Here is a 12,175-nt window from a genome sequence, read left to right as displayed (position 1 = left end):
CTCTTGAAGATTAAAAAGTGTAATAGTCATATATAAATGTTATGAAAATTTATAATGTAAAGCTTAATGCCATTTTCCCCAGAAAGTAAACAAATTACAGACACAGAAATTAAGAGATAATATATGAGGACATCTGAGAATCAAAGAGATATAACACCTGAATAATGGGAGCATGTCAAAGTCTACTGAGTGACAGTCTCCTTACTTTACAAAGAAAGGCTGGCCCAGTACAGTGGCTCACACCTATAATCCCAGCACATTGGGAGGCCAAAGTGGGTGGATCACTTGAGCCCAGGAAATTGAGACCAGCCTAGGCAACATGGCGAGGCCTGTTTCTATAAAAGTTTTTTTAAAAATTTTTTTCTTTTTATTATACTTTTTAAGTTCTAGGGTACATGTACACAACATGCAGATTTGTTACATATGTATACATGTGCCATGTTGATTTGCTGCACCCATTAACTCGTCATTTACATTAGGTATTTTTCCTAATGCTATCCCTCCATCGCCTCACCCAACAACAGGCCCTGCTGTGTGATGTTCCCCAACTTGGGTACAAGTGTTCTCATTGTTCAGTTCCCACCTATGAGTGAGAACATGTGGTGTTTGGTTTACTGTCCTTGAGACAGTTTGCTCAGAATGATGGCTTCCAGCTTCATCCATGTTCCTACAAAGACATGAACTCATCCTTTTTTATGGCTGCATAGTATTCCATGGTGTGTATGTGCCACATTTTCTTAATCCAGTCTATCATTGATGGACATTTGGGTTGGTTCCAAGTCTTTGCTATTGTGAATAGTGCTGCAATAAACATACATGTGCATGTGTCTTTATAGTAGCATGATTTGTAATCCTTTGGGTATATACCCAGTAATGGGATCACTGGGTCAAATGGTATTTCTAGTTTTAGATCCTTGAGGAATTGCCACACTGTCTTCCACAATGGTTGAACTAGTTTACACTCCCACCAACAGTGCAAAAGTGTTCCTATTTCTCCACATCCTCTCCAGCATCTGTTGTTTCCTGACTTTTTAATGATTGCCATTCTAACTGGTGTTAGATGCTATCTCATTGTGGTTTTGGTTAGCATTTCTGATGACCAGTGATGAGCATTTTTTCATGTGTCTGTTGGCTGCATAAATGTCTTCTTTTGGGAAGTGCCTGTTCATATCCTTTGCCCACTTTTTGATGGGTTGTTTGATTTTTTTTTTTTTTTTTTTTTTTTTTGTAAACTTGTTTAAGTTCTTTGTAGATTCTGGATATTAGCCCTTTGTCAGATGGGTAGATTACAAAAATTTTCTCCTATTCTGTAGGTTGCCTGTTCACTCTGATGGTAGTTTCTTTTGCTGTGCAGAAGCTCTTTAGTTTAATTAGATCCCATTTGTCTATTTTGGCTCTTGTTGCCATTGCTTTTAGTGTTTATTCCTGAAGTACTTGCCCATGCCTATGTCCTGACTGGTATTGCCTAGGTTTTCTTCTAGGGTTTTTATGGTTTCAGATCTAACATTTAAGTCTTAATTCATTTTGAATTAATTTTCGTATAAGGTGTAAGGAAGGGATCCAGTTTCAGCTTTCTACATATGGCTAGCCAGTTTTCCCAGCACCATTTATTAAATAGGGAATCCTTTCCCCATTGCTTTTGTCAGATTTGTCACAGATCACATGGTTGTAGATGTGTGGTGTTATTTCTGAGGCCTCTGTTCTGTTCCATTGATTTGTATCTCTGTTTTGGTACCAGTACCATGCTGTTTTGTTTACTGTAGCCTTGTAGTATAGTTTGAAGTCAGGTAGCTTGATGCCTCCAGCTTTGTTCTTTTGACTTAGGATTGTCTTGGCAATGCGGGCTCTTTTTTGGATCCATATGAACTTTAAAGTAGTTTTTTCCAATTCTGTGAAGAAAGCCATTGGTAGCTTGATGTGGATGGCACTGAATCTATAAATTACCTTGGGCAGTATGGCCATTTTCACAATATTGATTCTTTCTATCCATGAGCATGGAATGTTCTTCCATTTGTTTGTGTCCTCTTTTATTTCACTGAGCAGTGGTTTGAGTTTCCCCTTGAAGAGGTCCTTCACATCCCTTGTAAGTTGGATTCCTAGGTATTTTATTCTCTTTGTTGCAATTGTGAATGGGAGTTCACTCATGATTTGGCTCTCTGTTTGTCTGTTACTGATGTATAGGGATGCTTGTGATTTTTGCACATTAATTTCGTATCCTGAGACTTGGCTGAAGTTGCTCATCAGCTTAAGGAGATTTTGGCCTGAGACGATGGGGTTTTCTAAATATACAATCATGTCATCTGCAATCAGGGACAATTTGATTTCTTCTATTCCTAACTGAATACCTTTTATTTCTTTCTCTTGCCTGATTGCCCTGGCCAGAACTTCCAACAGTATGTTGAATAGGAGTGGTGAGAGAGGGCATCCCTGTCTTGTGCCAGTTTTCAAAGGGAATGCTTCCAGATTTTGCCCATTCAGTATGATATTGGCTGTGGGTTTGTCATAAAGAGCTCTTATTATTTTGAGATATTTTCCATCAATACCTAGTTTATTGAGAGTTTTTAGCATGAAGGGCTGTTGAATGTTGTCGAAGGCCTTTTCTGCATCTACTGAGATAATCAAGTGGTTTTCGTCTTTGGTTCTGTTTATGTAATGGATTATGTTTATTGATTTGTGTATGTTGAACCAGCCTTGCATCCCAGGGATGAAGCCCACTTGATCATGGTGGATAAGCTTTTTGATGTGCTGCTGGATTCAGTTTGCCAGTATTTTACTGAGGATTTTTGCATTGATGTTCTTCAGGGATATTGGTCTAAAATTCTCTTTTTTTGTCATGTCTCTGCTTGGCTTTGGTATGAAGATGATGCTAGCTTCATAAAATGAATTAGAGAGGATTCCCTCTTTTTCTGTTGATTGGAATAGTTTCAGAAGGAATGGTACCAGCTCCTCTTTGTACCTCTGGTAGAATTCGGCTGTGAATCCATCTGGTCCTGGACTTTTTTTGGTTGGTAGGCTATTAATTATTGCCTCAATTTCAGAGCCTGTTATTGGTCTATTCAGGGATTCAACTTCTTCCTGGTTTAGTCTTGGGAGGGTGTATGTGACCAGGAATTTATCCATTTCTTCTAGATTTTCTAGATCATTTGTGTAGAGGTGTTTATAGTATCCTCCGATGGTAGTTTGTGTTTCTGTGGGTTCGGTGGTGATATCCCCTTTGCCATTTTTTATTGCATCTATTTGATTCTTCTCTCTTTTCTTCTTTATTAGTCTTGCTAGCGGTCTATCAATTTTGTTGATCTTTTCAAAAAAACCAGCTCCTGGATTCATTGATTTTTTGAAGGGTTTTTGTGTCTCTATCTCCTTCAGTTCTGCTCTGATCTTAGTTATTTCTTGCCTTCTCCTAGCTTTTGAGTTTATTTGCTCTTGCTTCTCTAGTTCTTTTAATTTTGATGTTAGGGTGTCGATTTTAGATCTTTTCAGCTTTCTCTTGTGGGCATTTAGTGCTATAAACTTCCCTCTACACACTGCTTTAAATGTGTCCCAGAGATTCTGGTACGTTGTGTCTTTGTTCTCATCGGTTTCGAAGAACATCTTTATTTCTGACTTCATTTAGTTATTTACCTTGTAGTCATTCAGGAGCAGGTTGTTCAGTTTCCACGTAGTTGTGCAGTTTTGAGTGAGTTTCTTAATCCTGAGTTCTAGTTTGATTGCACTGTGGTCTGAGAGACAGTTTGTTGTGATTTCTGTTCTTTTACATTTGCTGAGGAGTGCTTTACTTCCAACTATGTGATCAATTTTGGAATAAGTGCGATGTGGTGCCGAGAAGAATGTATGTTCTGTTGATTTGGGGTGGAGAGTTCTGTAGATGTCTATTAGGTCCACTTGGTGCAGAGCTGAGTTCAAGTCCTGGATATCCTTGTTAACTTTCTGTCTCGTTCATCTGTCTAATATTGACAGTGGGGTGTTAAAGTCTCCCATTATTGTGTGGGAGTCTAAGTCTCTTTGTAGGTCTCTGGGAAGTTGCTTTATGAATCTGGGTGCTCCTGTATTGGGTGCATATATATTTAGGATAGTTAGCTCTTCTTGTTGAATTGATCCCTTTACCATTATGTAATGGCCTTCTTTATCTCTTTTGATCTTTGTTGGTTTAAAGTCTGTTTTATCAGAGGGTAGGATTGCAACCCCTGCTTTTTTTTTGCTTTCCATTTGCTTGGTAGATCTTCCTTCATCCCTTTATTTTGAGCCTATGTGTGTCTCTGCATGAGAGATGGGACTCCTGAATACAGCACACTGATGGGTCTTGACTCTTTATCCAATTTGCCAGTCTATGTCTTTTAATTGGGGCATTTAGCCCATTTACATTTAAGGTTAGTATTGTTATGTGTGAATTTGATCCTGTCATTATGATGTTAGCTGGTTATTTTGCCCATTAGTTGATGCGGTTTCTTCCTAGCATCGATGGTTTTTACAATTTGGCATTTTTTTGCAGTGGCTGGTACCAGTTGTTCCTTTCCATGTTTAGTGCTTCCTTCAGGAGCTCTTGTAAGGCAGGCCTGGTGGTGACAAAATCTCTCAGCATTTGCTTGTCTGTAAAGGATTTTATTTCTCCTTCACTTATGAAGCTTAGTTTGGCTGGATATGAAATTCTGGGTTGAAAATTCTTTTCTGGCCGGGTGCAGTGGCTCACGCCTATAATCCCAGCACTTTGGGAGGCCAAGGTGGGCAGATCACGAGGTCAGGAGATTGAGACCATCCTGGCTAACATGGTGAAACCCCGTCTCTCCTAAAAATACAAAAAATAAGCCGGGCGTGGTGGCAGGTGCCTGTAGTCCCAGCTACTCAGGAGGCTGAGGCAGGAAAATGGCGTGAACTTGAGAGGCGGAGCTTGCAATGAGCCAAGATCGTGCCATTGCACTCCAACCCTTGTGACAGAGCAAGACTCCATCTCAAAAAGAAAAAAAAAAAAAAAAGAAAATTCTTTTCTTTAAGAATGTTGAATATTGGCCCCCACATTCTTCTGGCTTGTAGAGATCATTCTTCTGCCATGAGATCTGCTGTTAGTCTGATGGGCTTCCCTTTGTGGGTAACCCAACCTTTCTCTCTGGCTGCCCTTAACATTTTTTCCTTCATTTCAACCTTGGTGAATCTGACCATTATGTGTCTTGGGGTTGCTCTTTTCGAGGGGTATCTTTGTGGTGTTCTCGGTATTTCCAAATTTGAATGTTGGCCTGCCTTGCTAGGTTGGGGAAGTTCTCCTAAATAATATCCTGAAGAGTGTTTTCCAACTTGGTTCCATTCTCCCTGTCACTTTCAGGTACACCAATGAAACATAGATTTGGTCTTTTCACATAGTCCCATATTTCTTGGAGGCTTTGTTCATTTCTTTTTACTCTTTTTTTTCTCTAAACTTCTTGCTATATTTCATTAGTTTGATCTTCAGTCACTGATACCCTTTCTTCCACTTGCTCAAATTGGCTATTGAAGCTTGTGCCTGTGTCATGTAGTTCTTGTGCCATGGTTTTCAGCTCCATCAGGTCATTTAAGGTCTTCTCTATGCTGTTTATTCTAGTTTTCCATTCATCTAATCTTTTTTCAAGGTTTTTAGCTTCCTTGTGATGGGTTCGAACATCTTCCTTTAGCTTGGAGAAGTTTGTTATTACCGAACTTCTGAAGCCTACTTCTGTCAACTTGTCAAAGTCATTCTCTGTCCAGCTTTGTTCCATTGCTGGTGAGGAGCTGCAATCCTTTGGAGGAGATGAAACGCTCTGGTTTTTAGAATTTTCGACTTTTCTGCTCTGGTTTCTCCCCATCTTCGTGGTTTTATCTGCCTTTGATCTTTGATGTTGGTGACCTACAGATGGGGTTTTGGTGTGGATGTCGTTTTTGTTGATGTTGATGCTATTCCTTTCTGTTTGTTAGTTTTCCTTCTAACAGTCAGGTCCCTCAGCTGCAGGTCTACTGGAGTTTGCTGGAGGTCCACTCCAGACTCTGTTTGCCTGGGTATTACCAGCAGAGGCTGCAGAACAGCAAATATTGCACAACAGCAGATATTGCTGCCTGATCCTTCCTCTGGAAGCTTTGTCCTAGAGAGGCACCCACATGTATGAGGTGTCAGTTGGCCCCTACTGGGAGGTGTCTCCCAGTTAGGCTACACGGCAGTCAGGGACCCACTTGAGGAGGCGGTCTGTCCAGTTCTCAGAGCTCAAACACCATGCTGGGAGAACCACTGCTCTCTTCAGAGCTGTCAGACCGGGATGTTTAAGACTGCAGAGGTTTAGGCCAAGGTGGGCAGATCACGAGGTCAGGAGATCGAGACCATCCTGGCTAACACAATGAAACCCTGTCTCTAGTAAAAATGCAAAAAATTAGCCAGGTGTGGTGGCAGGCACCTGTAGTCCCAGCTACTTGGGAGGCTGAGGCAGGAGAATGGTGTGAGCCCCGGAGGTGGAGCTGGCAGTGAGCCGAGATTGCACCACTGCATCCAGCCTGGGTGACAGAGTGAGACTCTTTGTCTCAAAAAAAAAAAAAAAGACTGCAGAGGTTTCTGCTGCCTTTGTTCAGCTATGCCCTGCATAGGCAGGCAGGCCTTGGTGAGCTGCAGTGGGCTCCACCCAGTTCGAGCTTCCCAGCCACTTTGTTTACCTACTCAAGCCTCAGCAATGGCAGACGCCCCTCCCCCAGCCAGGTTGCCACCTCGCGGTTTGATATGGGACTGCTGTGCTAGCAGTATGCAAGGCTCCATGGGCATGGGACTGACTGAGCCTGGTGCGGGATATAATCTCTTGGTGTGCCGTTTGCTAAGACCTTTGGAAAAGCCCAGTATTTGGGCAGCAGTTTCCTGATTTCCCAGGTACAGTCTGTCACAGCTTCCCTTGGCTACGAAAGGGAAATCCCCTGACCCCTTGCACTTCCCGGGTGAGGTGATGCCCCACACTGCTTCAGCTCACCCTCTGTGGGCTGCACCCACTGTCCAACCAGTCCCAATGAAATGAACCAGGTACCTCTGTTGGAAATGCAGAAATCACCCGTCTACTGCGTCAATCATGCTGGGAACTGCAGACCAGAGCTGTTCTATTCGGCCATCTTGGAATGGACCAAAGGTTTAAAAAATTAGCTGTGTGTGGTTGTGCTTGTGGTCCCAGCTACTTGGGAGGCTGAGGCAGGAGGATCACTTGAGCCCAAAAGGTCAAGACTGCAGTGAACCGTGATTACATCACTGCACTCCAGCCTAGGTGACAGCGCAAGATCTCAAGAAAAAAAAAAAAAAAGGTTCACACCAAGGCATCTTACCATGAAATTCCAGATTATCAGACACCCAAGAATCTAAAATATTCCAGAGAGAAAAAAGTAGGTCATGTGCAAAAATCGGTAATTAGAATTGTATCAGAATATTTATGTAAAGCAACATTTGAAACTATACAACAGAGCAATGCCTTTAAAATTCAGAAAGAAAATGTTTTTCAAACTAAAATTCTATGTCCTATAAAATTATTATTCAAATGTAAGGCAGAATAAGGATATTTTCAGACATGCAAGATAGGAGTTTTCCATTCTCTGTGCTTTTTCTGTGAAGGTACAGGAGGAGGTGCTCTATCTAAACAGGAGTGTAAACCAAGCAAGAGGGTCCAGGTAATAAGGAACACAACCTGGGAGAGAAATGAGGATCCCCAGAGTGCAGACGAAGGGCAATGTAAGCGTGACAGCTTGCAGTGGGCCTGCAGAGCAGCCAGACTACCTGGGAGCAGGGGCAGGGACCGTTCCAAAAAAACAATGCAATCCGAAGGAGGGCCTACATCTTTCATTATGTTCTGAGATTTTCAATTTGGTTGGAGAATTTGGAGATGAGTAAGTGACATGTACATAGAAACTGCACAGCTCAGGTGTAAAGAACAATTACAGAGTTAACATACTATGAACATTTAACAATTGATTCAACAAAAACTGGCATAAACGTGCTGAAGGAACTGGGGAGGAGAAGCACATGTGTGAGTGCAATGAGTGTATGTGAGGTGTGGCCAGGCACAGCATCCCATATAGAAGAGGTCAATAAGATATTATCTCTGGCCAGGCATGGTAACTCACACTTGTAATCCCACCACTTTGGGAGGCTGAGGTAGGTGGATCGCTTGAGTCCAGGAGTTGGAGACCAGTCTGGGCAACATGGCAAAACCCTATCTCCTTAAAAACAAAACAAAACAAAACAAAAAAAATGGTCATGATGATGCATGACTGTGGTCCCAGCTACTCAGGAGGCTGAGGTGGGAGAATTGCTTGAGTTGGGGAGGCAGAGGTTGCAGTGAGCTGAGATTGCACCACTGCACTCCAGCCTGGGCAACAGAGCAAGACCCTGTCTCTAATAATAATAATAAACTGAAAAACAACAAACAGCAGTAAGAGCATGTTTTTAACAAATACAAAAATCAGTAACTAAGAAAAGAGCTAAAAGAGTTGAGAATGGTGGCTTATAGGAAGCACCAAAGGGTAGTGAAAGGGAAGAGTGTTTTGTATTTTAAGCCATGGAGAACCATTTCAGTTTTAAAATTGTGAACATGTACTACTTTCATAAAACTAGAAATAAAAGTTTCAGGATAAAACTGCAAATAAAAATATGATCAAAATATGAAGCTTAAATGTGGCATGATTTTGAGCTATTGAGGGGGGAAATAGAGAACATTTTGACACTTTAGTTGTATGAATTATGTGATACAGCATTACATTTTTAATGAGTCAACCACACTTCTAGGAACTAATGTGAATAATATACTATATAATCGTAAAACAGGTTTATTGGTTTCCGATTTTTTAGAATCTACCCACACATAAAGCACAAAATATTTAATTATAATTAGTGGACAGACTGTGTTTGAATGGTGAAACCAAATCCAAACCAACCAACCAACCGCTTGACAATGAAATAGTCATAGCTAACAAAATGAGTGAGTGTGACATTGGGAATTGCTTTTCTCCATCTTACTTAGTAAAGCCAAGGAATTCTGTCTAAAGTCAATGGCATAAGAAAGAGTACCTTAAGCAAGTAAAAGGAGAATAATATTGAACAAAGCATGGGAGGTGCACGGGGAAGGAGGAGGAGTGTGAGGAAGCTAAACGTCTCATCTTCTCAGGGAGTTACTGTAATAGGTTTCAAAATAAAAATAAAAATAAGAAAGCTGGGCATGGTGGCTCACACCTGTAATCCCAGCACTCAGGGAAGTCAAGGTGGGTGGACTGCTTGAGTCCAGGAGACAGAGGTTGCAGTGAGTCATTGCACCACTGCACTCCAACCTGGATGACAGAGCAAGACCCTCTCTCAAAACAAAACAAAAAAACAAACAAAAACAAAAACAGAAAAAAGAGAAAGAAGTAATCCAGAAATACAGAAAAGACTCTTTAAAAGGGAAGTCAAGGGAAGTTGACTGAGGTGTATTTTGCCTCTGTGCTTCTGTGCTTCATACACATATAGCATGTAGGGGTCACACTGTGCCATGATCGAGATGCCTCTGGGATGTGGTAAGTGTTAAACACATGTTTAACCTACTTTCTATTCAAAATTCCAAATATATAATACAGAGATCATTTTTCTTTTCAAAATTGCTCATCACAGGATTCCTTTGAATAACAGCTCATCAAAGTTGTTGTAACCACTTGGTAGAAGTAAAAAGGGCTGGGATGGCTGGGTGTGGTGGCTCATGCCTGTAATCCCAGCACTTTGGGAGGCTGAGGCTAGACGATGGCTTGAGGCCAGGAGTTCAAGACCAGCCTGGGCAACATGGCAAGATCCTGTCTCCACCAAAAATACAAAAAAATTAGCTGGGTGTGGTGGCAAGCACCTGTGGTCCCAGTTACTTGGGAGGCCGAGGAGGAGAATCACTTGAATCCAGGAGTCAGAGGTTGCAGTGAGCAGAGATTGTGCCACTGCACTCCAGCCTGGGTGACAGCATGAGACTCTGTCTCAAAAAGAACAAAAACAAAAAAAGAAAAGAAAGGCTTGGAGCTTGGGATAAGAGGAACATCAATCTGCTTGATGCCATGCCAACGGATCTATAACCAGACACAGAGAAAAAGCATCTCTGAAATAATGAAAAATACCTTTCTACTGTAGGTGCATTTGGGTGAATTCCCATACATTCTACTATCTGCTGCAGCTGCAGAGCTCCACGGGTATCGAGATCACAGGCCTGGGCTTATTTATAACAAGCGTATCAACATGTATAGAATAAAAGGGAAAAGAAGTCTACTTGAATAATGAAAAGTTTTAATTGTGGAGTATCAGCAAATAAAGTTCTGTCACTTACCAAATCAATTTTGGGCAAGTCAAAATAACTGAAGCTTGATTCCTTATCTATTACATGCAATTAATAATACCACTCTCCCTGTTACTACTACCATTCTGCTAATTAATAATACCATTCATCAAGGTTTTGCAAGAATTAAATGATATAATCCATGCAAAGCAAAACACTATACAAATTTGGGCTAAAACAGATGTGAGTCCCTTGAGGACTTAAACATGGAAAGGGAAAAATTAATATGTATCTCTTTAAATTATGACTTGTAGATACCATCAAAACATTGCAAAACTATTACTCTTTTCTTTTGAGAGTTGTAGGTCATATAAACCATTGCATTTCTTGAGTCAAACTGCCTTTTTTTTTTTTTTTTTTTTTGCTCTTTCAATATAGGATAGATTTAAATGAAAACTTAGTGTCATTTTGACATATGACAGGGTGTGTGCGTGTGTGTGTGTTGGGGGGAGTAAGTTGAAAAAAATTAAAGCACTTTATGTGCCAGTTATCAATATAATGGCTCTCAGCTCCAAATCCACCCTTCTTTGCCCTGCTTTGTGATAGATGGACATGGGCGGACTCTAAACATCTGTTGACACAATGACCATTAAGCTTTACCAACAGAGGGCTTTGGAGGGTCTCTGGAGTGAAAGTGACAGAAAAACCATTCCCTTCTAGTCCTAGTCCTTCATTATTATTGGGGGTGGGGTGGGGGTGGAGCTACATGGATGAGTTCCAGTTGTGCCCTCAGGCCACCTTTCCACCCGGCCCCATCCTCCAGTTTTAATGGACTGTTGTTCCAGGTTAGCACCACCTGTGCCCTCTGGCCAGTTTCTTCCCCAATGTGGGCTGTGGTCCAGGGGTAGGAAGGTCCTCTTTGAAGAGGTCTGTTAGCCTTGGAGGAAAGGGGGTCCTTCTACACTTCTTCCATTATTGTCTTCTCTTCCTCAGCAAGGGGGCCAGAAGTCAAAGCCCAAGGACACATTGAGGTGGGAATAATTAAATGAGGACACTGAAAGACTATATTCTTAGGGGGAGATTGAACCAGAAGCCACTTCAAACCCTCCCTTAAGGCTCAAGGAACTGTGTGAACATTGAATGGGACTAAGAGGTCACTGGCAGTCAGCTCTCCTGTCTATCTGAAGCCCAAATTCTTATCACTAGGCTGATCTTGGAAAACCAACCTGTTAATTTATAAGTGGTTCCAAACTCTAAAACTGGAAAAAACAACAACAACAAAAAAAAAAAAACAAGAGAATTAAAAGAAGTTCTCAGATTCAGAAGTAACTTAACTGCCTGCCAGAACAAGGTCCAACGAATTTGAAAGGAAGGAAACACACTCTAGATTCCACAGTAAAGGTCAGGAAACTATAACCTGTGGCTAAATCCAGCCTGTTTGTTGTTGTAAATATAGTTTTGTTGGAACACAGCCATACTCACTCATTTATATATTGCCTACGGCTAATTCGAGGCAGAGTACACAGACCGTATGGCCCACGAAGCCTAATATCTGGCTCTTTACAGAAGTTTGCCATGCGCCTTCTGGCTTAGACCGTTAACATTTGATGTAACTATTGATGTGGTTGGATTTAGGTGTACCATTTTATTTCTTCTGTTTGTCCCTGTGATTTTGTTTCACTACTTTTTGCTTCTGGTTCATTAGTATTCCAAATAAAGTAATTTAGTATTCTATTGGCTGTCTATATTTTTGAAAAAATGCTTGCTCTAGGAATTATAATATTCATACCTAACTTTTCATAGTTGACCTTTGCTGTCGAGTTCTAGATTGTGTTTCCTTCCTTTAAAATTCATTGGACCTTGTTCTGGCAGGCAAGAGTTCATATTATTTCTAAAATCATACTTCATATGAAATGTAAAAGCCTAGCAGTCAG

Source organism: Papio anubis, chromosome 8 (genome assembly GCF_008728515.1).
Source record: "Papio anubis isolate 15944 chromosome 8, Panubis1.0, whole genome shotgun sequence".
Lineage (NCBI taxonomy): Eukaryota > Metazoa > Chordata > Mammalia > Primates > Cercopithecidae > Papio > Papio anubis.
Note: the sequence above shows the minus strand (reverse complement) of the source record.